The sequence below is a fragment of the Molossus molossus genome, unplaced genomic scaffold (genome assembly GCF_014108415.1).
Source record: "Molossus molossus isolate mMolMol1 unplaced genomic scaffold, mMolMol1.p scaffold_m16_p_5, whole genome shotgun sequence".
Taxonomy (NCBI): domain Eukaryota; kingdom Metazoa; phylum Chordata; class Mammalia; order Chiroptera; family Molossidae; genus Molossus; species Molossus molossus.
The window spans coordinates 59305472-59327055 of NW_023425388.1; the positions used below are offsets into that span (position 1 = coordinate 59305472).

The 21584-nt window shown below is 46.0% G+C and overlaps 1 protein-coding gene across 1 annotated transcript in view; it reads left to right on the forward strand.

Annotated features, from left to right (window-relative positions):
- The first annotated feature begins 14130 nt into the window (after positions 1–14130).
- PIGZ (phosphatidylinositol glycan anchor biosynthesis class Z) overlaps positions 14131–21584 on the forward strand; it is a 28976-nt gene continuing 21522 nt past the window's right edge. The window contains exon 1 of the mRNA XM_036243150.1: positions 14131–14264. The gene's annotated coding sequence lies outside the window, so the exon portion shown is untranslated. The remainder of the gene's footprint in view (positions 14265–21584) is intronic.

The window sequence follows — 21584 nt, forward strand, 5'->3', positions numbered from 1 at the left end:
GCTGGAAAGGACGCAGACGGGCAGTGGCATTTTCCAGGGATGTTGCATTTTGTACTATCAATGACCAACATTCGTTGTTACCTCATCTCTCCCTCTCAGCACACCCACAGGGGCCTGTTAGTATAACCCCCGTTCTACCGGACAGGTAAGTGAGGCTGTGCGAATCAAGGGGCTCGCTGGGATGTGGACACAGGCACAGCCAGACCCGGAACGTGGTGGTGGCAAGTCTGCCCCAGGCCACACTCAGAACCAGACCCTGCCCCATGGCTGGCTGGCTGCCTGCCTGCAGCTTCCAGGACACTCAAACCAAAGTCCGGGTGCAATGGCCCTTATCTCCCGTGCTCCAGATCTCCATAATCATCTCGGGGCCCTGGTCAGGCGGGCCCCTGACCAGGGAAGAGCCTGGGTCAGCGTTTGTGAGCTTGGGCTCGTGGCTGATACCAGAAGTGCTGGCCCTGCCGATGTTAGAGACAACCTGGGACAGAGCTTATCTCTGAGAGTCAGAATTCTTTTTTTTTTTTTTTTTTTATCCTCACCCGAGGACATTTTTCCATCTTTTGTTCAGATAGAGTGGGAGGGAGAGAGAGAGAGAAACATCGACGTGAAAGGGACACATCGAGTGGCTGCCACCCGCATGACCAACCAGGGCCGGGGACAAACTGCAACCGAGGTACATGCCCTTAGCGGGAACCAAACCCGGGTCTCTCTGGACTGCAGGCCGATGCTCTAACCGCTGAGCCAAACCGGCCAGGGCGAGAGTCAGAATTCTTGAGGTGCCCCTGTCAGGGCAGGAAATCCTTCCTCCTCTTACAGGGGGTACCAGAGAGGGGTTTCTGCCTGCTCCTCTGCTCTGCCTGCATCGGTCCTCCTGGCCGAAGGCTCTCTGGCCCCACAGCAAAGAGTGGGTGTGGTCGGGAAGGGGGGACACGCAGGCTGACGGGCCACCTGCCCCAGCTACAAAGGCTCAGGCGATGGTTTGTTTAACTTATTTCTTTCAGTGAAAGACATCAGCCCTTGGTAAGTGTGTGTGCGTGTACCCATGTGTACATGACGGAGGTGTGTACACAAATGTAAGCATGTACAGCTGTTTCCAGACCTTTCCTCCTGCAGGACAGAGGAGCTGCTTCCTCACCCAGAGGTGTCCAGGACTCCAAACTTTTGAAGGCCTTGCTCTCTTCATCCCGTTTCCGTTTCCATCAGAGGCTCAAGAAGCTTTCAAAAGCCAGGCTTCTTTCCTCTTAGCCCAGCCTTGGGTTTCTGTTGAGACTCAGAAGGATCCCCAAAAGGGGGGATAGAGGTTGCGTTGAAATGCATCTGCTTTGCAGTCTCCTCTTATTCGACTTTACTTATTTTTCTTGTGGTAAAATATACATAACATAAAATTTTAGCATTTTAACGATTTTTAAGTGTGCGGTCCTGTGGCAATAAGTACATCACCACCATCCATCTCCAGAGCTTTCCCAACTGAAACTCTATTCTCATTGAACATGAACTCCCCATTCCCCCATCCAGCTCCTGGCAACCACCATTCTGCTTTCTGTTTCTATGATCTTGACTACTCTGGGTACATCATATAATTGGAGTCATGTAGTATTTGTCTTGTTGTGACTGGATTATTTCACTTAGCATAATGTCTTCAAGATTCATACATATTGCAGCATATTGCAGAATTTCCTTTCATTTTAAGGCTGAATCCTATTCCATGGTATATATATGCCACAATTTGCCTAACCGTTCATTCGTTGGTGGACACGGGTTCTATCCACATTGTAGCTATTATGGATAATGCTCCTATAACACAGGAATACAAATATCTCTTTGAGATCCTGCTTTCAATTCTTTTGTGTATATACCCAGAAATGAATTGCTGGGCCATATGGTGATTCTGTTTAATTATTTGAAGAATCTCCATGCTGTTTTCCACCATTTTACATTCTCGCCAGCAGCATATAAGGGTTCGAATTTCTCCACACTCTCACTAACACTTGTTATTTTCTTTTTCTTTTTTGTAATAGCCATTCTAATGGGTGTGAAGTGGTATCTCATTGTGGTTTTGATTTGCATTTCCCTAATAATTAGTGATATTAAGCATCTTTGTATATGCTTACTGGTAATTTGTATATCTTCTTTGGAGAAATGTCTATTCAAGTACTTAGGCAACTTCATGTTTTTAAAAAAAACTCCTCTTCTTGATACTTTGAAGGTTGTCATTTGGGCCCATTTCTTTCTGAGATTTCTCGTGGTCCATCTCAGGGCTGGACCTGCTCCCAACGCAGACATTCCTGAGCGAATGGGAGACGGAGTGGAGACACAGAGAGAAGTCTCCACCACCCTGGAACCTGCCCTGGAGATTTTAGCTCTCAGGATTTCAAACCTACTACTCGAGAAATCCAGAAGCTCGAGTTGAGCTGAAGCCAGTCTCTGGATGGTCCAGTACAGCAGCTCCCACAAGACAGAGAGATGCCAGTTTTGAGGGGGATTTGTCTGGGCTGCAGGGCAGCTGACCTAGTGCCCAGTGCCAGGAATGGCAATGCCCACCTATAGAGCTGCACGCAGGCCCCCAGTTGATTGCAATTTTCTGGGAGAATTTTCTGTCTGCAGGCCACATGACAGCTAGAGTCATTTAACACATGCACAAACCTTTATGCTAATAGGAGAGATTGCTATCAAGTTTGTCTCTGAGTTTATCATCCGCCTCAGGTCAGAGTTTATCATCATCATCATCCCACAAGGCCATTCTTCCAGTTTATTTCTTTATTGCCCCCTTTATCCCTGGGCCCAACTCCTGTCCCCACCTGCCATACCCCACTCCACCAGGGGCATCTATTCTAATGTGTTTGGCACATTTTTGTCAAGTGTGCATGTTTTCACGTGTATGTGTCTTTAAAAATATACATTGGTCTGTGGGCCAACACTCTAACCACTGAACCAAATTGGCCAGGACTTCAAAATTATTTTATTATTATTATTTTTTTAATCCTCACCCAAGGTTATTTTTCTATTTATCTTCAGATAGAGTGTGGAGGGTGGGGGGAGAGAGAGAGAAACATTGATGTGAAGGAGACACGTCGATTGGTTGCCTCCCGCAGGACCCCAACCAGGGCTGGGGACGATCTACAACTAATCTGCCCTTGACCAGAATCAAACCCGCGATTCATTGGTCCGAGGGCCGATACTCTAACCACTGAGCCAAACTGGCCAGGGCCAAAATTATTTTTTAATGCTTCCATGGTTTCCTCTGTATTCTGTGGTTTCATTTTTTAAATATTTACATATTTGGTTCATCTCAGAATTATTTTGCTGTGAAGTATGAGGTATTGATACAACCCTGTTTCTTTTTTGGATGACTATCCATTTGCCTAGCTGTTTTACGCTGAATAGTTTTCCTCCACTGATTTTGAATTTTAGCTTTATCACATCCTAGGTTCCCTTATATTTTAATATATTCCTGTACTTTCTATATTGTTTCATTGATCTGTCTATTCCTAAGCCAGTACTGCACTAGTTCATTATAGCTCTTTACAAAATTAGGCACTTCAATCTCTCATAGGTCTGGTCCCCTCTCATTTTAGATATTATTTGGTTATCAAAAAAAATCCTGTTGGTATTTTTATTGGACTCTTGTTAATTTTATACAACGTAGGGTAAACGGACTTTCTAAAACTCTAAAACTCTGATATGTCTTTCCATTTCTTCAGATCATCTTTTGTATCCTTTAATAGAATTTTAAAGTTTTATTCATAAATGTATTGCATAAATCTTATTAAGTTTAGTCCTAGTTATTTCATTTTCTGGTTGTTATTGTTTGTGTTGTTGTTTTGTTTTTGTAAATAGATTATTTTATTCCATTAGTTTTTCTAATTATTTATTTATAAATGTTAAAGCTATAATTGCAGAATATCAATTGTAAACCAGATATCTTACTGAATTATTTTTTTGTTTGTAATACTTTCTTTTTAATAAATAGATCTTTTAGAGCAATGTTAGGCTCACAGCAAAACTGAATGGAGAGTATGGAGCCCCCCACATTCTCCCTGCTCATTCCCTCTCCACTCTCAATATCCTGTGTCAGAGGGAACACTTATTGTAGTTGACGAAACAACATTGCCATAGTACCGACCGAGGTTCATAGTTTACATTAGGGCTCACTCTTTTTTTTTTTTGGTACGTGCCCCTAGCGGGAACTGAACCTGGGACTCTCTGGTCCACAGGCCGATGCTCTAACCGGCCAGGGCTAGGGTTCACTCTTGTTGCACATTCTTTGGGTTTCAACAAATGTATAATGACATGTATCTATCATTATAGTATTATATAAATAGTTTCCCTGCCCTAAAAATCTTATACTCCACCTATTCATCCCTCCCTACCTGTGAACTCCTCAAAACCATGATTTTTTTTACTGTCTCTATAGTTTTGCCTTTCCAGCATGCTATACAGTTGGAATCATACAGTATTTAGCCTTTTCTAATTGGTTTCTTTCATTTAGCAATGTGCATTTAAGTTTTCTCCAAGTGCCCAGCCTGTGTGGCGCAGGGGATTGAGCGTCCTCCCATAGACGGAGAGGTCCTGATTCAATTTCTGGTCAGGGTACATGCCTGGGTTTCGGGCTCCATCCCAGGTAGGGGGCGTGCAGGAGGCTTCCGATTGATGTTTCTCTCTCATCAATGTTTCTATCTCTCTCTCCCTTTCTTTATCTCTAAAAATTCAATAAAAACATATTCTTTTTTTTAAAAAGTTTCCTCCATGTCTTTTTGTGGTTTAGATAGCTCATTTCTGTGTGTGTGTGTGTGTGTGTGTGTGTGTGTGTGTGTGTGTTTTAATCCTTAACCGAGGATATGTTTTTCACTGAGAGGGAAGAGAGAGAAGGGAGAGGGAGAGAGAGAAAGAAAAACATCAATGTGAGAGGGAAACATCAATCAGTTGCCTCATGCACAAACCCCTACTGGGGATTGAATACACAACCTGGGTATGTGCCCTGACCTGGAATCGAACCTGAGACCCTTAGCTGCACAGGGTGATGCTCTAACAACTGAGCAACACCAGCCAAGGCAGCTCATTTCTTAACACTCAATAATTTTCCATTGTCTGGATGTACCAGTTTACGCATTCACCTGTTGAAGGACATCTTTGTAGCTACCACGTTGGGGCAATCAGAAATGAAGCTGCTATGAACATTTATATGCACATTTTTGTGTAGCTGTACATTTCAACTCATTTGGGTAAATATCAAGGAGCACAATTGCTGGAGTGTATATTAAGAGTATGTTTAGTTTTGTAAGAAACCCCCAAACTTTCTTTCAAAGTAGCTGTAACATTTTGCATTCTCTCCAGCAATAAATGAGAGTCCCTACTGCTTTACAACCTTGCCAGCATTTGGTGTTGAATACATTGTGAGTCAAATCTCTTGGGTTCTCCTATAAAATTATGCCATCTGGAAATAATAATAATTTTTCCTCTTTCTGATTTCTATACCTCTATGTTCTACTCTTGTCAAATCACATTGGCTATTATATACAGAAAAATGTTAAGTAGTAGCTGTAAAAATAGACAATTTCTCTTGTTTCTGACTTTGAGTTGGGAAGAATTTCTCCTCATTAAACACAATGCTGCCTTTGACATTGTGATAAATATATTTTATCATGTTAAGGAAGTATACACCTATTCTTATTTTATTTCGAGTATTTATTAAGATTAAATCTTTGAATTTTTCAGCCTTTATAGAGGTGGTCATATAATTTTTCTCTTTTGAGTTATTTTTTAAATTTATTTATTTTTTATTAATTAATTTTTGTTACAGATGTTTCTCCTTTTCCCCCCCACTGATTCCCCCCTCCCCCTCCCTCCCTGCCCTGTCCCCAGTTTGTTGTCCATGCCCACTGTTCATGCATACATGCATATAAGTTCTGTAGTTTATCTCTCCCCCACCACCCCCTCTTCTGAGGATTGTCAGTCTGTACCCCACTTCCACATCTCTGGGACTACCCCATTCCTCAGACTGTTATGTTCATTATATTCCACAAATAAGTGAGATCATATGATACTTGTCTTTCTCTGTTTGGCTTGTTTCACTTAGGATGATACTTTCCAGGTCCCTCCATGTAGTCTCAAAGGATAAGAGATCTTTCTTTCTTACAGCTGCGTAGTACTCCATTGTGTATATGTACCACTGCTTTTTTATCCATTCGTCTACTGATGGACACTTAGGCTGTTTCCAGATCTTAGCTATTGTAAATAGTGCTGCTATGAACATGGGGGTACATATATTCTTTCTGATTGGTGTTTCAGGCTTCTTAGGGTATATTCCTAGAAGTAGGATCACTGGGTCAAATGGAAGTTCAATTTTTAATTTTTTGAGGTAACACCATATTGTTTTCCATAGTGGCTGCACCAGTCTGCATTCCCATCTTTTGAGCTATTAATATGGTAAATTATAGTGATAGATTTTCTTACATTAAACCGTTGTTATATTTCTTTTTTTTTTTTAATGGGGGTATATGCGGGAGGCAACCAATGAATGTTTTTCTCTCTGTCTCTCTCTCCCTCTCCCTTCCTCTCTCTCTAGAATCAATGAACAAAGACATGTCCTCAGGTGAGGATTTTTTAAAAATCCCCTTGAGCCCTGGCCGGTTTGGCTCAGCAGTTAGAGCATCGGCCTGCTGTCCGGAGAGACCCGGGTTCTTCAGTTCCCGCTAAGGGCACGTACTTCGGTTGCAGTTTGTCCCCGGCCCTGGTCGGTTGTGCGGGTGGCAGCCACTCGATGTGTCCCTTTCACATCGATGTTTCTCTCTCTCTCTCTGTTCCTCTCTCTCCCTCCCACTCTACCTGAACAAAAAATGGAAAAATGTCCTCGGGCGAGGATGATAAAAAAAAAAAAATCTCCTTGAATTCTTCACATACACACAAAATTTCATATCTGAACCCTTGCCTTTGAAGAAATTATTAAACACGCAAATACAAAACTTATAAGTGATCCTGTTTCTTCAACAGATTCAAGTTTGTCTATATATGAAAAGCCCTGGGCCCTTTGTCTGGAGAGGTACAGACAGGCACCCCAAAGGCACCTTCCACCCCCACTCCACTCACCAATTACAAATATGGAGCTTTGCTTTAGGTCAGAAAGGGTCCCCGGGAGCTATGGGGCCTGGAGCCCCACCAGCCTTCAAGTGAGTCATGCCTTCCTATCTTCTAGAGTCACCAATCAGTTCTGTTAATGATCTGAGATCTGTTTCTCAACTTCTTTCACAATGTTGGGGGCCCAGAGATCAGGGTCACCTGGGCAAAGTGTGTCTTTTGAGTTTCTTGGGAAATGGCTTCCTGTGTTCAGCAAGGAAAATTGTACTCATGTAAAATGAGAGACGTCTGCTTCTACAAATCAGATTTCCATGATCACCAGTCTACTGCTTCTCTATGTCTCTGGCTCTGTCCTTTATTCTGATGCTGTCTTTCTAGCTCTCTCTTCCCAGCTTGGATGAGCCCTTGACCCTATGTCTCTGGCAACAAGTGCAGCTGAGTAGTGGGTGTACTCCAGCAGGCTCAGGCCACCCATGTCATAGACACAGCCCCAGCTTCCTAACACTGTAGTTGGTGAGTCCCTGGAATGGGTCAGTGTTCAGCTGAGTCAAAGCCAAAAGTAAACAGCCCAGGGCAGGTGGCACTGAAAATTTTAGGTAGAATCATATGAAACTGCAGATAATCAGCTGGCTCTGACCTACCAAAAACAAAAAAAAACCCACAGCTCTATCATATGGTTCAAATACAAAAACTGCCTTTGAGACCAAAATACCTAGTCACAGAACCGAATCTGTGGTGCCACCCAGTGGCCAGAGCCAGTAAACACAGCTTGTTTCATTAATCACGATGGCAACAAATAACAGTGGCAATTTTCAACCACTTGCGCCACAAGAATTTTTAAAACATGCAATGTTTTGGTCAGGGGCACTGACCTCTTTTCCCTTAGATTGTCAAGTTAAAAAATGACAGCAGCCAACATAACAATAGCTGACCGGTGTGAATGAATCAAAATTATAACTTTTTGTTGTTGTTAGTTCAGCAAAAAATATAATACATTTTTTGGTGTGCTGCAGAATTTCAGTAATTTGTTTATGTGTGTGCCATGAGATGAAAGAGGTTGAAAATTTCTGAATAACAGAATATTTCTGGGACTCCCACTACTCACTGGGTTAGGAGTTTACATGGGTGATCATGTAATGCTACTGTGGTTTAGGGTAATAATTACTTATTTGATGTACTACAAACTGCTCTTCTGAGGTAAGCATGCAGGTGTTATTATCTTTATTTTAGAAGGGAGAAAAATAAGGCTCAGGTGAGTCAAGGGCGTGATGCGAAGTCACACAGCTGAGGGAGGCAGAGCCAGGTTGCTCTTCACATTTAGCCTCTTCCCTTCCCGCGTTTGGGGAAGATGAGTTCTCGAGCTGGAGATGCAAACCCTCTGAGGTCCCAGCCACGGCTGGTCCAGGTGCACACACCTGAATGGCTGAACACTTTGTGTCGTACAGGAACAGATGTTAGCAGAGCCATTAAAGCAGGTCATTAAAGTAACAGCTTTTTGGAAAACTGTATTAAAAGAAGTTTATAAAAATGAAATAGAAAACTGTATGTAAAAAGGACAGTGATTAATTAATTGCCAGCTTAGTGAAGTTCACTCTGAAAAATTCTCTGTCCAAAAATTAATCAGCATTTTTGTACTTCGAATTCGGTGTTTTAATTCAAATCTTCCTTGAGAGTAAAGTGTCCTTTGAATCAAATGGCATATCCAACTGGCAAGGTCCAAACGCGCCTCCTGGATGCTGCAGCTGCTCGCTCTCAGCCTGTGAGATACGGGGGCCGAGGGAAGAAGCTGCCTTGTTAGGAAGGCTGAGGAAATGGCAAAGCAGGCAGGATGCCCCCCACCTCCAAAGGCTCCCAAGCTGGGCGCAATGAGTCAGGAGGGTACTGCAATGGCCAGTCATGGGCACCATCAGAGCCATCCCGGCCCGAGAGGGCCAGGACTATCTCAGGTGACTTACCTCCAGGACACTAGAGCTGTGTGGCTTTCTAGAGATCACGGTGCTGTTTTATAGTTGGGGAAGCTGGAGCACACGGAGAGGAATCAGCCGACTCAGGGTCACATCTGGTTCATGGCAGAGCGAGGTCATTTCCGGGGCTCTGACTCCCATCTCAGCTCCCTCCGCCCCTCACAGAGATGGGAAACCCTGCTGCTACCACTGGCCTGTAACTTGTGAGTTAGGAGAACCACAGGAGGTCAGAGCCAGGACCTCAGCTGTTCTTGAGCCTGTACAACCTGAGAAGTATGTCCCACTGCATGTGGGCTGAGAGCAGAGAAAGGAGGAAATGAAGGTGGTTCCATCAGAGACTCTGCACCTGTCTTACATTTCCCGCGGAGTCTAGTCCTGATTACAGATGGTGACAATGAGGAGGAAGATAAAAGAATTGGGGAGGGGGGGACAAAAGAAGACGGGAGGCTGGGTCCTAACCCGGAGAAGAGAAGGCCTGAGTCACTTGATTACATCTCGGGCTTAGGAAAGGCTTTCGTACCAGGCTGCTGTTTCTCATGTAAGCTTTGAGTATCTATCTGAACTTTTAAAATTGTGCACATATATTACTTTGATGAAAGATGCATATTAAAGCAGAAAGAGTTCAATTAGACACAAGGACACTGAAGGAAAACAAAGCATTGCCCTGGCAACTAGAGAGGTGAAGATCCCCAGGGCTCAGGGGGCCTGAGAGAGGGGCCGGGGGGAATGAGCCTGTCTCTACACCCAACAGTGTTCCTATGGATCCACCTCTGTCCTTAGCCTTCGTAGGGTCGTGGCCACTTTTGAAATTACAAACCCTAATTCACCCCAGGAAAAATATACACACACATTCATACACACAAAATTATCCATATAAATTTCTGGGTCCACAGACCCCAGGTTAAGAACTCCTGTTCCATGTGCTGATGACCATCCAGACTGTTTTTTTCCAATCCAGACCTTTCTTCTGAAGTTCAAACCCCACATTCAACTGTCTTCTGCAAACCTTCATGGAAATCTCCAAAGTGCCAGGTAACCAAACTTAACTTAACATCTTCCCCTTAAGTCTACTCCATCTCCCATATTCCCTGGGTGGGGACTGGAACCATTATTTACCCCATTGTCCAAGTCCAAGTCCTGCCATCAACCTGGACCAGATCTCCTCAGTGCTGGCTGGCTGCACCTCAGAACCCACTGTGGAGTTTTTTTCTTTTTAATTTTTTCATCTTCATCCGAGGACATTTTTGCATTTATCTCCAGACAGAGCAGGAGGGAGGGAGGGAGGAAGAGAGAGAGAGAGAAACATCGATGTGAAAGGTACATACCGAGTGGCTGCCACCCACACGACCAACCAGGGCCCGGGACAAACTGCAACCGAGGTACACGCCCTTAGCGAGAACTGAACCCGGGTCTCTCTGGTCTGCGGGCCGACGCTCTAGCCGCTGAGCCAAACCGGCCAGGGCCACTGTGGAGTTCTTTTAATCACAGAGCCCTAGACCTCACCTCTGACCTCCTGCATCAAGGCCTCTGGGAGTGGGGTCCCGCCTGGCAAGTCTTAAGGGCGGCTTCACTCCAGTCGCCACATCCTGTGGCTTCTACTTACTACATTCATTTATTTAGAATAGGTAATTCTTAAACGTGATACAAAAATCAAAAGTAAAAAAAGGATAATCAGAGGAGAGTTACCCTGCTACCATCAGCTCTCAGTTATGCTACTGCAACACCCTCCTTAGTGGTCTGCCTGCCTTCAGTCTTTCCTCCTCCAGTCCTTGCTCTGTAGCCAAAGTGAATGTTCTGAAATGCAAATCTGACTACATCATTCTCCTGCCCAAATCAGTCCATTGGGCCCCTCATCTCTCCCAGGATAAAGTGCATACTCCTTAGCAAGAAACACAAGGTCCCACCCCACTCCAGTCTGGCTCCTGCCTGCTTCTAGCCTTATGTCCCCCTCTCCCACCACACCACACAATTTAATCCACAGCAACACTGCAACTCACTAAACTACTAACAGGCCCTCTGCCTGGAATCCGTCATCCCTCTAGGAAGGCTTCCGGGACCATACCTGCTGGATTAGGTGCCCTTCCTCTCAGTGCCCAGACTCCCTCCTGCAATGGACTTACCGCAGCTAATTTTTTTCTTTTCTTTTTAAATTTTTTTTTTCTTTATTGATTTTAGAGAGAGAGGAAGGGACAGGGAGAGAGAGATAGAAACATCGACGAGAGAGAACATCAACTGGCTGCATCCTGCATGTCCCACAACCTGGGCACGTGCCTTGACCGGGAATCGAACCGGTACCCTCTTGGTGGTCGATGCTCAACCACTGAGCCACACCGGCTGGGTGACACAGCTGATTTTTTACAAAGATACCAAGGTAATTCAAAGTGGAAAAGATAATCTTTTCAACAGATGGTGATGGAAAATTGGATATCTATATGGAGGAAAAAATGAACCTTGATCCTTACTTCATACCATACATAAAAATTAATTTGAATGATTCATAGAAATAAACAAAAAACTAAAACTATACAATTTTAGGAGAAAATCTTTGTGACCTCATTTTAAGGGAGGCAAAGATTACTTAAATCTTTGGAAAATTTTGGATAAATTGGACAAGGTCGCAATAAAAAACTTTGGCTTTTTACCATTAAGAAAATAAAAAGAGCCCTGGCCAATTTGGCTCAGCGGTTAGAGCATCGGCCTGCGGTCCAGAGAGACCCGAGTTCGGTTCCCGCTAAGGGCATGTACCTCGGTTGCAGTTTGTCCCCGGCCCTGGCTGGTTGTGCGGGTGGCAGCCACTCAATGTGTCCCTTTCACATTGATGTTTCTCTCTCTCTCTCTTCCCCTCTCTCCCTCCCACTCTATCTGAACAAAAAATTAAAAAATGTCCTCAGGTGAGGATTAAAAAAAAAAAAAGATAAACTGGTAGTAATGTAAAATGGTATAATCACTTCAAAAAAACAATTTGAGAGCTTCCTAAAAAGTTGACAAGACCATAAAACCAAGTCATCTCATCCACTTGTAGTAATTTTTGCCCTACAAGTGAAATGGACATATATATCCACAAAAAGACTTTTTAGGTATGTTCAAGGCGATTCTATTTACCATCTCAAAACCAGAAACAACCCAAATGTCCTCCTTTGGGGTCCTGAGAAGATACCTCCCCACCAGAACAGCTGGGTCTCCCCCAATCCCCACCAATATCCAAATGGATAAACAGCTTATGGTATATGCATAAAATGGACTACTATTCACCAATGATAATGATACACACAACCACATGGATTCTCAAAAGCATTGTACTAAGTGAAAGAAGCCAGGCACAAAAGACCACATCCTGTATGGTTTTATGTATATGAAATTCTAGGTAATACAAATTATAGTCATAGAAATCAGATGAATGGCTATCTGAGACCAGGGAAGAAGGAGGATGGAGAATTAACTGCAAAGGGGCAGAATGGAAACATTCTACATCTTGAATTGGACAGTGGTTAGCCTGGTGTTTTGTCAAGTCATAAAACTGTACACAGTACTTAAAATTTCTGCTATTTACTGAATGTAAATAATATCTCAAAGTAGGGTGTTTTGTTGATGTTGTTGTTAATCCTCACAGAGGGTATTTTTTCCATTGATTTTTTTTAGAGAGTCAAGGGAGGGGGGAGAGGGAGAGAGAGGGAGAGAGAAACATTAATGTGAGAGAGACCTTGATTGGTTGCCTCCTGGCACAGACCTGACCCACCGGTGGGGATCAAACCTGCAATTCAGGTAGGTGCCCTTGATGGAAACTGGAACCTGCAACCCTTTTGTGAGCCAGTCAACTCTCTAATCACTGAACCCACCAGCCAGGACTAAGTAGTTTTTTGGTTTTTTTTTCTTTATTGATTTTTAGAGAGAGAGGAGGTGAGAGGGAGAGAGAGATAGAAACATGGATGAGAGAGAACATCGACTGACCGCCTCCTGCATGCCCCCCACTGGAGATCAGGCCCCGACCTGGGCATGTGCCCTGACTAAGAGTCGAACCAGCAACCTCTTGGTGCATGGGTCAACGCTCAACCACTGAGCCACACCGGTGAAACCAGAGTAGTTTTTTTTAATGTGAGGGTTCCTGTGAAACATGAAAGAAAACATAGGTGAAGAGATTCTGCCCAAGACCTTCCAAAAAACATGGATCTTGGAGGGAAGTTATCCTCCGCCAGGTCAACCTCACCGAGAGGCTTAGTGAAACATTTCCCGCCAGGGGGCAGTGTCCAGTTGGCCGGCCACCACGTTCCGTCCTTCAGTTACCTGGCGAGGTCGGGGCCCGCAGGGATGCGAGAAGCCACGAGCCCCACCGTGGCGCCGAGCTCCGTGCTCCAGCCCGCGGGGTGTGGCGCGAGGTGTGCTCACGCGGCTGAGGAACCAGAACCAGGAGGGGCGGGTGGCGGGCGCGCCCTGCGCTCTTCGCCCATCCCTCCTACTGGCATCTCCCGCCGCCCCCGAGCACCTGGCATCGGAGAAGGGAGGCTGGGATCCCGGGCGCGCAGCCCCGGCTGTCGGGCGACCTTGGGCCAGTCACCGGGCCCCACTCGCGGAGCGCAGAGGGGAGCGGTGCCCGCCGCAGGGCTGTTCCCAGCACGAAAGGCGCGGCCCGCGGCCCTGTTGTAGCAGAACCTGCCTCTCTGGCTCCGCTCCCCAAACCAGGCCCGCGGAGAGACTAGCGGGCGCCTCCCTCCTCGCTGACATTCTTCCACCCCACGAAGCACGTCACCGGGGCGTTAGCAAGTCCCCACCCACAGGGAACTTTTGAATGACAAAAGAAGTATGGCCTAGATTAATTGTTTAATTGTCCGTGGTGCTGAAAAGGCGACTCACCAGCCGTGGCTCGCCAAGGAGGGGTCTGCCGGGGAATGAGCTAGAATGCGGAGGGGGTAAGGCTCAGTCGCTGCCCGGCGTGCCACGGCCTCAGGGACACAGGACCCTCCATAATCTCCCCTACCGCGGCCACAGCCCGCAATCGGTCTGCTGGGGGCGCGTTTGGGCAGCAGCCCGCTGGCTCACTTGTCCCCAGCCTCTCCTCTGCCCCGCCTGGCGCACTGCGTGATTTGCCGAATTCCCTGGAGCCCGCAGAGAGGCGGCGGCGAGGAGATCACACCACCGCGTTCTGGCGCTCTGGTCCGGGCGGCTCCCGAACCCCCACTCCCAAGTGCAGGGACGACGCTGCCTCGCCGCAGGTGCAGCCCGGAGGCAGCTCGGGTGAGTCGGCGGCGGGAGCAGCTGGGGAAGAATTGTTGGAAGTCAAGGGGGGATGGGAGGTGGGATGAGTCGGGGGGAGGTTATGGGGGACAGCAATTGTTTCCATTCCTACCTTGGCTAGCTGCCGAAAGACCAGCAGATGCTAGAGACCGCGGAGGCAGGCAGGGGAGCTATGGACTCCCACATTCTCGCAGGCAACTTTTCTCCAAACTTGGTGGGTGGGTTCGCAGCACTGACTTGCCCCAGTTAGGGGACCCAGGGAAGGGAGGCTGTGGGTATACCTCACTTTAGAGCGCTAGATTGGGACCCAGACAGAGGCCTAGATTTTAATCCTCTCCTGCGATGGGCAGGCATTCTTGGCTGGTTTTGAAACTTTACTTTCCCCATCTATAAAATAGGACTATAATGCTACTTTCCAGGGCCCCTGTTAGGTTGAAACCAAAAGACGCTGCAAAGTGCTGAGCAGGAAGCCTGTGAGAGCAGACAGATTCCTGTTAGTCTAACGGAGAAGAATCTCCACTTCCGGCCTTGGAGCATACACTTCAGGCGAGGCCTGCCCTCCTGTTGGCAGGGAAAACACAGCATTAGAATGTTAGCGGCCACTGGACACCATGGTACTTGAGTTCTGGCTAAGAAAGAATTCAGAGCCAAGACTCAAACTATAAAAGAAAGTTCAGCCCTGGCCTGTTTGGCTCGTTGGTTAGAGCATGTGCCTTGGACCAAAGAGTGGGAGGTTCAGTTGGGGTCAAGGGCAGGTACCGCTCTGTAGTTCTATTCCCTGCCCTTGTTGGGGCCCTGTGGGAGGCAACCAGTCAATGTGAGAAAGACAAATCATTGTTTCTCTCTCTCTTTCCCTCTCTATCTAAAAATCAGTGGAAAAGTATCCTCTGGCCCTGACCAGTTTGGTTCAGGGGTTAGAGCATTGGCCTTCGGACCAAGGAGTCGTGGGTTTGATTCCAGCCAAGGGCATATACCTTGGTTGCCTTTAGTCCCCGGCCCTGGTCAGGTTGTGCGGCAGCCAACCAGTCAATGTGTCCCTCTCGAGTAGATGTTTCTCTCTTTCCCTTTCTCTCCCTCCTACTCTATCTGAAGATAAATAGAAAAAAATATCCTCGGGTGAGGATTTAAAAAAAAGTATCCTTCAGTGAGTATTAAAAAAGAAGAAAAGAAAGGTTATTTAGAAAGTTACAGAGGTAGAAAAGTGAGCTGTAGAAGAAATGGACTGAGGAAACAAGTTACAAAGGCAAAAGAAGGGCCCTTGGAGCTTTGGAGAAAGAGAGAGGCAAGGAAAATAAGCCTGGGTGAAGGGGGTAGGGAAAGGGGCTATGGAGCTTGAGGGTATTTATCTGGAGGCCTCAGGGTAAGATCCCAATTTATCAACTTTCCAAGTGTGTTCTTTCAGGGGGTAAACTATGACATTGCTTGTCTGGTTTTGCTGCTTTTCTGGGCCTGGAGCTGAAACACATGTTATCCCTAGGGGTTAATGCTTAAGGGAGTGGTCATACAAGGGCCTGTTTGGGAGTCTCATGAGGCCACTCCTCCATCCCTTGTTCTACCCCATACTAGTGACATGCCATGGGAGGAAAGGTCAAGGGAGGGTCCCAGCCACATGACCAGCCATTTGAAAAGTCAGGGAGTCTAAACAGCATGAACAGAGTTTCCATTTTGCAAATGGGGACCACGCAGTCATGGATGGTTAAGTTATGAAGGCCAGTGAACAGAGATACCTTACTCTCTTCCACTCTCCCATGTGTTAATTCTCTGTTGCATTCTCTGTTAATCAAAAAATAGACGTGGGTGCGTTTGGCCAGGGTCAGACCTTCCAATGCTGCCAGAGTGGCGCTCCCTGCAGGGTTTACTCCGGGCCCCAGAGTCCAGGTGAGAATGAAATGTGACACCAATCAGGAAAACGGACTCAGAGATACTCTCACCCTCTGCCCCTGGGATGGGCCCCAGAGTCTGGTACAAGATCTTGGCCTTGAGGAACATGGTCCTTGCGTGTTTGGAGTGGGAGAAGACTTGCCTTTTGCTGTTGCACATGGACACCCCCCCCCCCCCCGCCTTCTCCAACACTCCCGCCCCCTGCTGTCTTTAAAACCTGCTCCAAATGCCCTATCCCGAGTAGGAGCCGAACCTTGGGCCCGCCGCCATTTCCAGTAAGCAATGAGCCAGCAGCTTTGTCACGAATTTTAAGTTTGAAGGTAGAGCTATTCCTTGGAAGAGCCACCACGCCGTGGTTGCCATTCTGAACCATACTCGTTTCAGAGCCAACCGTACTGAGTCCCCAGAGCCAACGTGGTGCTGCGCACGCTGGCGCGGGAGAAAGGTGGGGCACCAAGAGCCGCCCCGGTCCTCTGACAGCGAGAAAGACCAGAGTCTGGGCTCACACGCGGCTAGGAGAGCGGTCTCCTTCTGTCCTCTTGCCACATTGCTGTCGCCTCTTCCCCAGCTCCTTCCGCCCCACGCCCGGCGTAGTGGTTTCCTCTTCGCTGTACCCCTGCCACTGAGATGGTCCCTCCCGTGCTGCCTGCCTTCACACATCCCCCGCACACGCGCGTGGGATGCCCCTGTCTGTAGGTGTCAGCACCCACTCCCCTGCCCCACAGCCGAATCCAGGCGGTCCTGGCCGACATCTGTTCATTCTAAAGCCTCCCCCTGCTCTGTACCCCCAGAGACCCACCGCAGCTGAAGGGTTTGGACCCGCGGGGACAGCTCAGTGTGCATAAAAGAGCATGCTCGAATCGACTGGGTTTAGGTGCCTGGTTGCCACGCCCTATGATGCTGGCCCCGCCCCCTGGGCACCGGGGGGGGGGGGGGCGGCCACATGGACCCTTTCTCCACCCACGTTTCCGCCTGAAAAGCCCCAGGATGAGCAGCGGGCGGGTCTGTTTCTGGAGAATTCCCGGACTTGTTAAATTCAATGCTCAGTTATGTTGCCACGTCCTCCGGGGACCTCCAACTCTATTCTTGACCCTGGCCCCGCAGTGGGCCCATCCAGGTGGACTCGAGGGGCTGATGAATCCGAAAAGATCTCAGACCTGGGGGATGTCAGCCAGACAGGGCAGCAAAACAATCAGGCGGCCCCAGGGATCAGTGTACCGCGAAGTGCAAAGCCTGGCCCAGGTCCTGCAGAAATAGAGTTAAGGAGGGCTTCTCCAGGTCCTGCAGTTGAAGCAAAATGAATAATGAAAGAAATCACTTATGTTCGCTTTAAAAAAAAAAAATCATTGCGTCTTCTCAATAGCCCTGAGGCAGGTACTACTGTTATCCTCATTTTACAGATAAATTGGGGTTCAGAGAGATTAAGTTCTCCTTTGCAAAGAAAGCAATGTGAGCAAAGACGCTGAAATGAGAAACAACGCACAACAGAGGAGGGGGCCAAATGCTATTGCATGGTATGGAGAGATGGTATTTTAGCATCCATTTATTTGTTGAACATTTGAATTGTTTCCACTTTTTGAACATTATGAATAATGCTGCTATAAACATTTGTTCGTATAAATTTCTTGTGGACGTGTTTTCATTTCCCGTGGTAAATACCTAGGGAGGGAAGAGCTGGGTCATATGGTTATATGGTAACTATATTTAATTATTTGAGGAGCTACCAAACTTTCCCAAGTTTTGGCCGTACTTTTTTTTTTTACATTCCCACCAGCAATATAGGAGGGTTCTGAACTATCAAAAAATATATATTTTTATTAATCCTCACCCGAGGATATTTTTTCCATTGATTTTTGGAGAGAGTGGAAAGGAGGAAGGGAAGGAGAGAGGGGGAGAGACATTGATGTGAAAGATTGATCAGTTGCCTCCAGCACAAGGCGGAACCTGCAACCTAAGTACATGCTCTTGACCTGGTATTAAACCTAAGACTCTGGATGCTCTAACCACTGAGCCATTCAGGCAGGGCTGAATTCTCCAAATCTTGACCAACATTTGTTGTGATCTGGCTTTTTTTACTCTAGCCATCTAGTGGATGTGACGTGGAATCTCACTGTGGTTTTGATTTGCATGTGCATCTTTTTTTAAGATCAGAGAAATCTTTTCCAGAAGTCCTTCAGCAGACTTTGCATCAAGTCCCATTGGCCAGAATAGTATTAAATATACTTTCTGAAACCAATTGCTGGCCAGGGATATGGGATCACCAGTGAGAACTCAGCTGCTTGTTTGGAGCTGAGGCTGTGGGCTGCCTCCTTTGAAGCACACAGCCCTCCAGAGGAGGGCTAACAGCATAGAAGACGGGCTGATAGTCATTGTCTTTTCTTTTGTTTTCTTTCCATTTATTTAATAATTTATGTATTTATGTTCTTGTGGAAGGGAGGGGCAGTGAGTGTCTGGGCCCTTTGATGGAGTCAAAGGGTGACCATATTTTGGGCCAGGGCCTTAGTACCACAAGGTACTAAGAAGAGCAACAAGGGGCCCAATGACATGGAGTGAGTGGATGAAATCAGTGTGGCAGGACACATGATCAAAGAAAAACAATGGGTGTAGGATGGAGTTTTGCTGGAATGGCATTGCTGGCTGTCCGCCCACTGGGAAGCTCTGGAGGGCCGTGAGGACAAGCACTGGGGGACGGTGCTCATCTCACAGTCTACTCACATGTCCCCCGCCCAGTCAACTGGTAGTAATGTTCTTTCAGCATATGAATAGTCTCCTTGGCAGCCACCTGACACATATGGCCAGAGTTCAGTACAGGAGACAGAAGTCAGCAGAAAAATCACAGACAAAATGCTAAAGGAGTTCATCACCTGCCGGGACCTGCACAGCTAGTCGAACCAGACCAGAGGAGGGGCGACGGAGACTAAGAAAGACACAGAGACATTCTAGAGAGAAAAGCTGCTCTCTGATGAAGAAACAGTGACCCCGAGCCAGCTCAGCAAGTTTATTATGCAGTTGTTCCTCGCCACTTCACACTTCGACTTTCACAGCTTCACTCTATCGCGGTTTTTAATATGAAAAACTGTATATAAATAAAGAATCTTACTTCTCAGAAGTTCATTTATCGCGGTAGAATCTGGAACTGATTAACCGCGATAAACGAGGGCCAACTCTATAGCCAATTGAAGCAGGAGAAGGTTTAAGTTTTATTGTCTTCAAACCCCAGATGTTTCTTATCAGCCTCTGAGCTCAGGTCAAGACTGTTGACACATTCAAGGCCCACACAGGCCTGCAGCTCAGAAGGCTCCTGTGTGGACCTTGCCAGCAGGCAGGGTCAACAAGTGGCCTTGGGACTAAAGGTTCCTGGGTGAGCCGGGCAAACACCACAGGAACAAGAGACCTTGGCTCAGCTGCCCTCCACAATCACCACCAAACATTTCAGTTTTACAAGAAATGTTAAAGGGACTTCTTCAAGAAGAAGAAGGGAAAAAAAGATAATATGAATAATAAAATGGCAAAGCTACATACCTATCGATGATTACTTTAAATGTAAATGGATTAAATATTCCAATTAAAAGACAGAGTGTGGTTTCAAAATAATATTGAATCGCAATATTAATATAATAAAAACTATCATTGAAAAACAAAAATTTTAAAAAGACATAGGTTGGCTGAATGGAGAAGAAAACAAGACCCATACATATGATACATACAAGAGATCCACTTCAGACCAAAAAACCAAGTAAAGAGATGGAAAAAGATATTTCATGCAAATGCAAATGAATATAAAAGCTGGGGTAACAATATTTATATCAGACAAAATAGGCTTTCAAACAAAGACTACAACAAGAGACAAAGAAGGACAGTTCATGTACAATAGCTAAGATATGGAAGCAACCTAAGAGCTCATTGATGGATGACTGGATAAAGATGAGGTATATATATATATACAATGGAATAGTCCCTGGCCACGAGAAAGGAAATCTTGCCATTTGCGACAACACAAATGGACCTGGAGGGTATGGTGCTGGATGAAGTGGGTCAGACAGAGAAAGACAAATGCCATGTGGTTAGAGCAGCAGCCTGCGGACCAGAGAGTCCCGGGTTTGGTTTGCGCTAAGGGCATGTACCTCAGTTATGGTTTGTCCCTGGCCCCAGTTGGGGTCATGTAGGTGGTGACCACTCGATGTGTCTCTTTCACATCGATGTTTCTCTCTCTCTTCCTCCCTTTCTCTCTCCCGCTCTATCTGAAGATAAATGCAAAAATGTCCTTGGATGAGGAAAAACAAAAACAGAAACATGCTCACAGATACAGAGAACAAACTGATACTTGCCAGATGGGAAGGCGATTAGGGGGCTGAATGAAGAAGGTGAAGGGATTAAGAAGTTGAAATTGGCAGTTACAAAATAGTCATGGCATAGAGAATACAGTTCATAAGTTATATAAATGTCTAACCACTCTACTATATACCTGAAACTAATATAATATTGAATGTCAACTGTAATTGAAAAAAATTTTTTTTAATTTTTAAAAGAAGTAAATAGGAAAATAATTTATGTAAGGTGTTATGTACTAAAAATTATTAGATGCACTGGAAGAAAGGGTTGTAGTTTGGGCCTGCAGGAAAGACTCTCTGAATACCCAGAAATAACTCACTAGAGGAGCTACCATTTTTGTGACAATCAGGCAATTGTAAAGGCCACCTTGGAACTCAGTCAAATTTAGTATCACACACTGTTGCTGAGAATCAGGATACCACCGTAACCTGAGCTGTGTCTCAATACCCACAATGCTGGCATTGGACACTGGAGAGCTGCTGCGAGAAAAACCCATGTCTTCATAATCTTGTTTGCTGAGAAAACAATGAAAACTGCAGTATGGTCAATCTCACAGATGCTTTCTAAATTCTTAAAACCAAATTTGCATAATCCAACTTCTAGGGAATCTACAAAATGTAGCTTTTTGTTTCCCAGTCCAGGAAGACACTCTAGAAGGAGATGGGAATCGTGAAAGGGACCCCTGTTGTCAAATGGGATACAGTGTAGGAACCTGAGTGGCCATTGCATTTGACGATTAAAAAACCAAGGAGGCTGTTGAGAGGGCAGCCTCAGTGCAGGGTGGTGGGGAGAGCCAGGCTGTTCTGGGTAGAACGGTAAACAAGACACAGGAGTGAATTCAGTGGCTGGGGTGGTTTGAGGGCTGCTGAGAATGAAGCAGAGAGAGGGGTAGAAGATAGAGGGCACATCCCGGTTCAAGGAGAGTTCCGGATGATTGTTTTTCTAAGAGTGGCACAGAGTCCAACATGTTTATGGATAGAAGAACAGAGGGAGTAAGTGCATACATGATGGATAAAGATCTTGCAGCTGGTAGGAGTGGATGCTCATGATGGATGGAAAGATGTTCGTGATATTTTGCTAAGTGACAAAAACATGTTATAAAGCAAT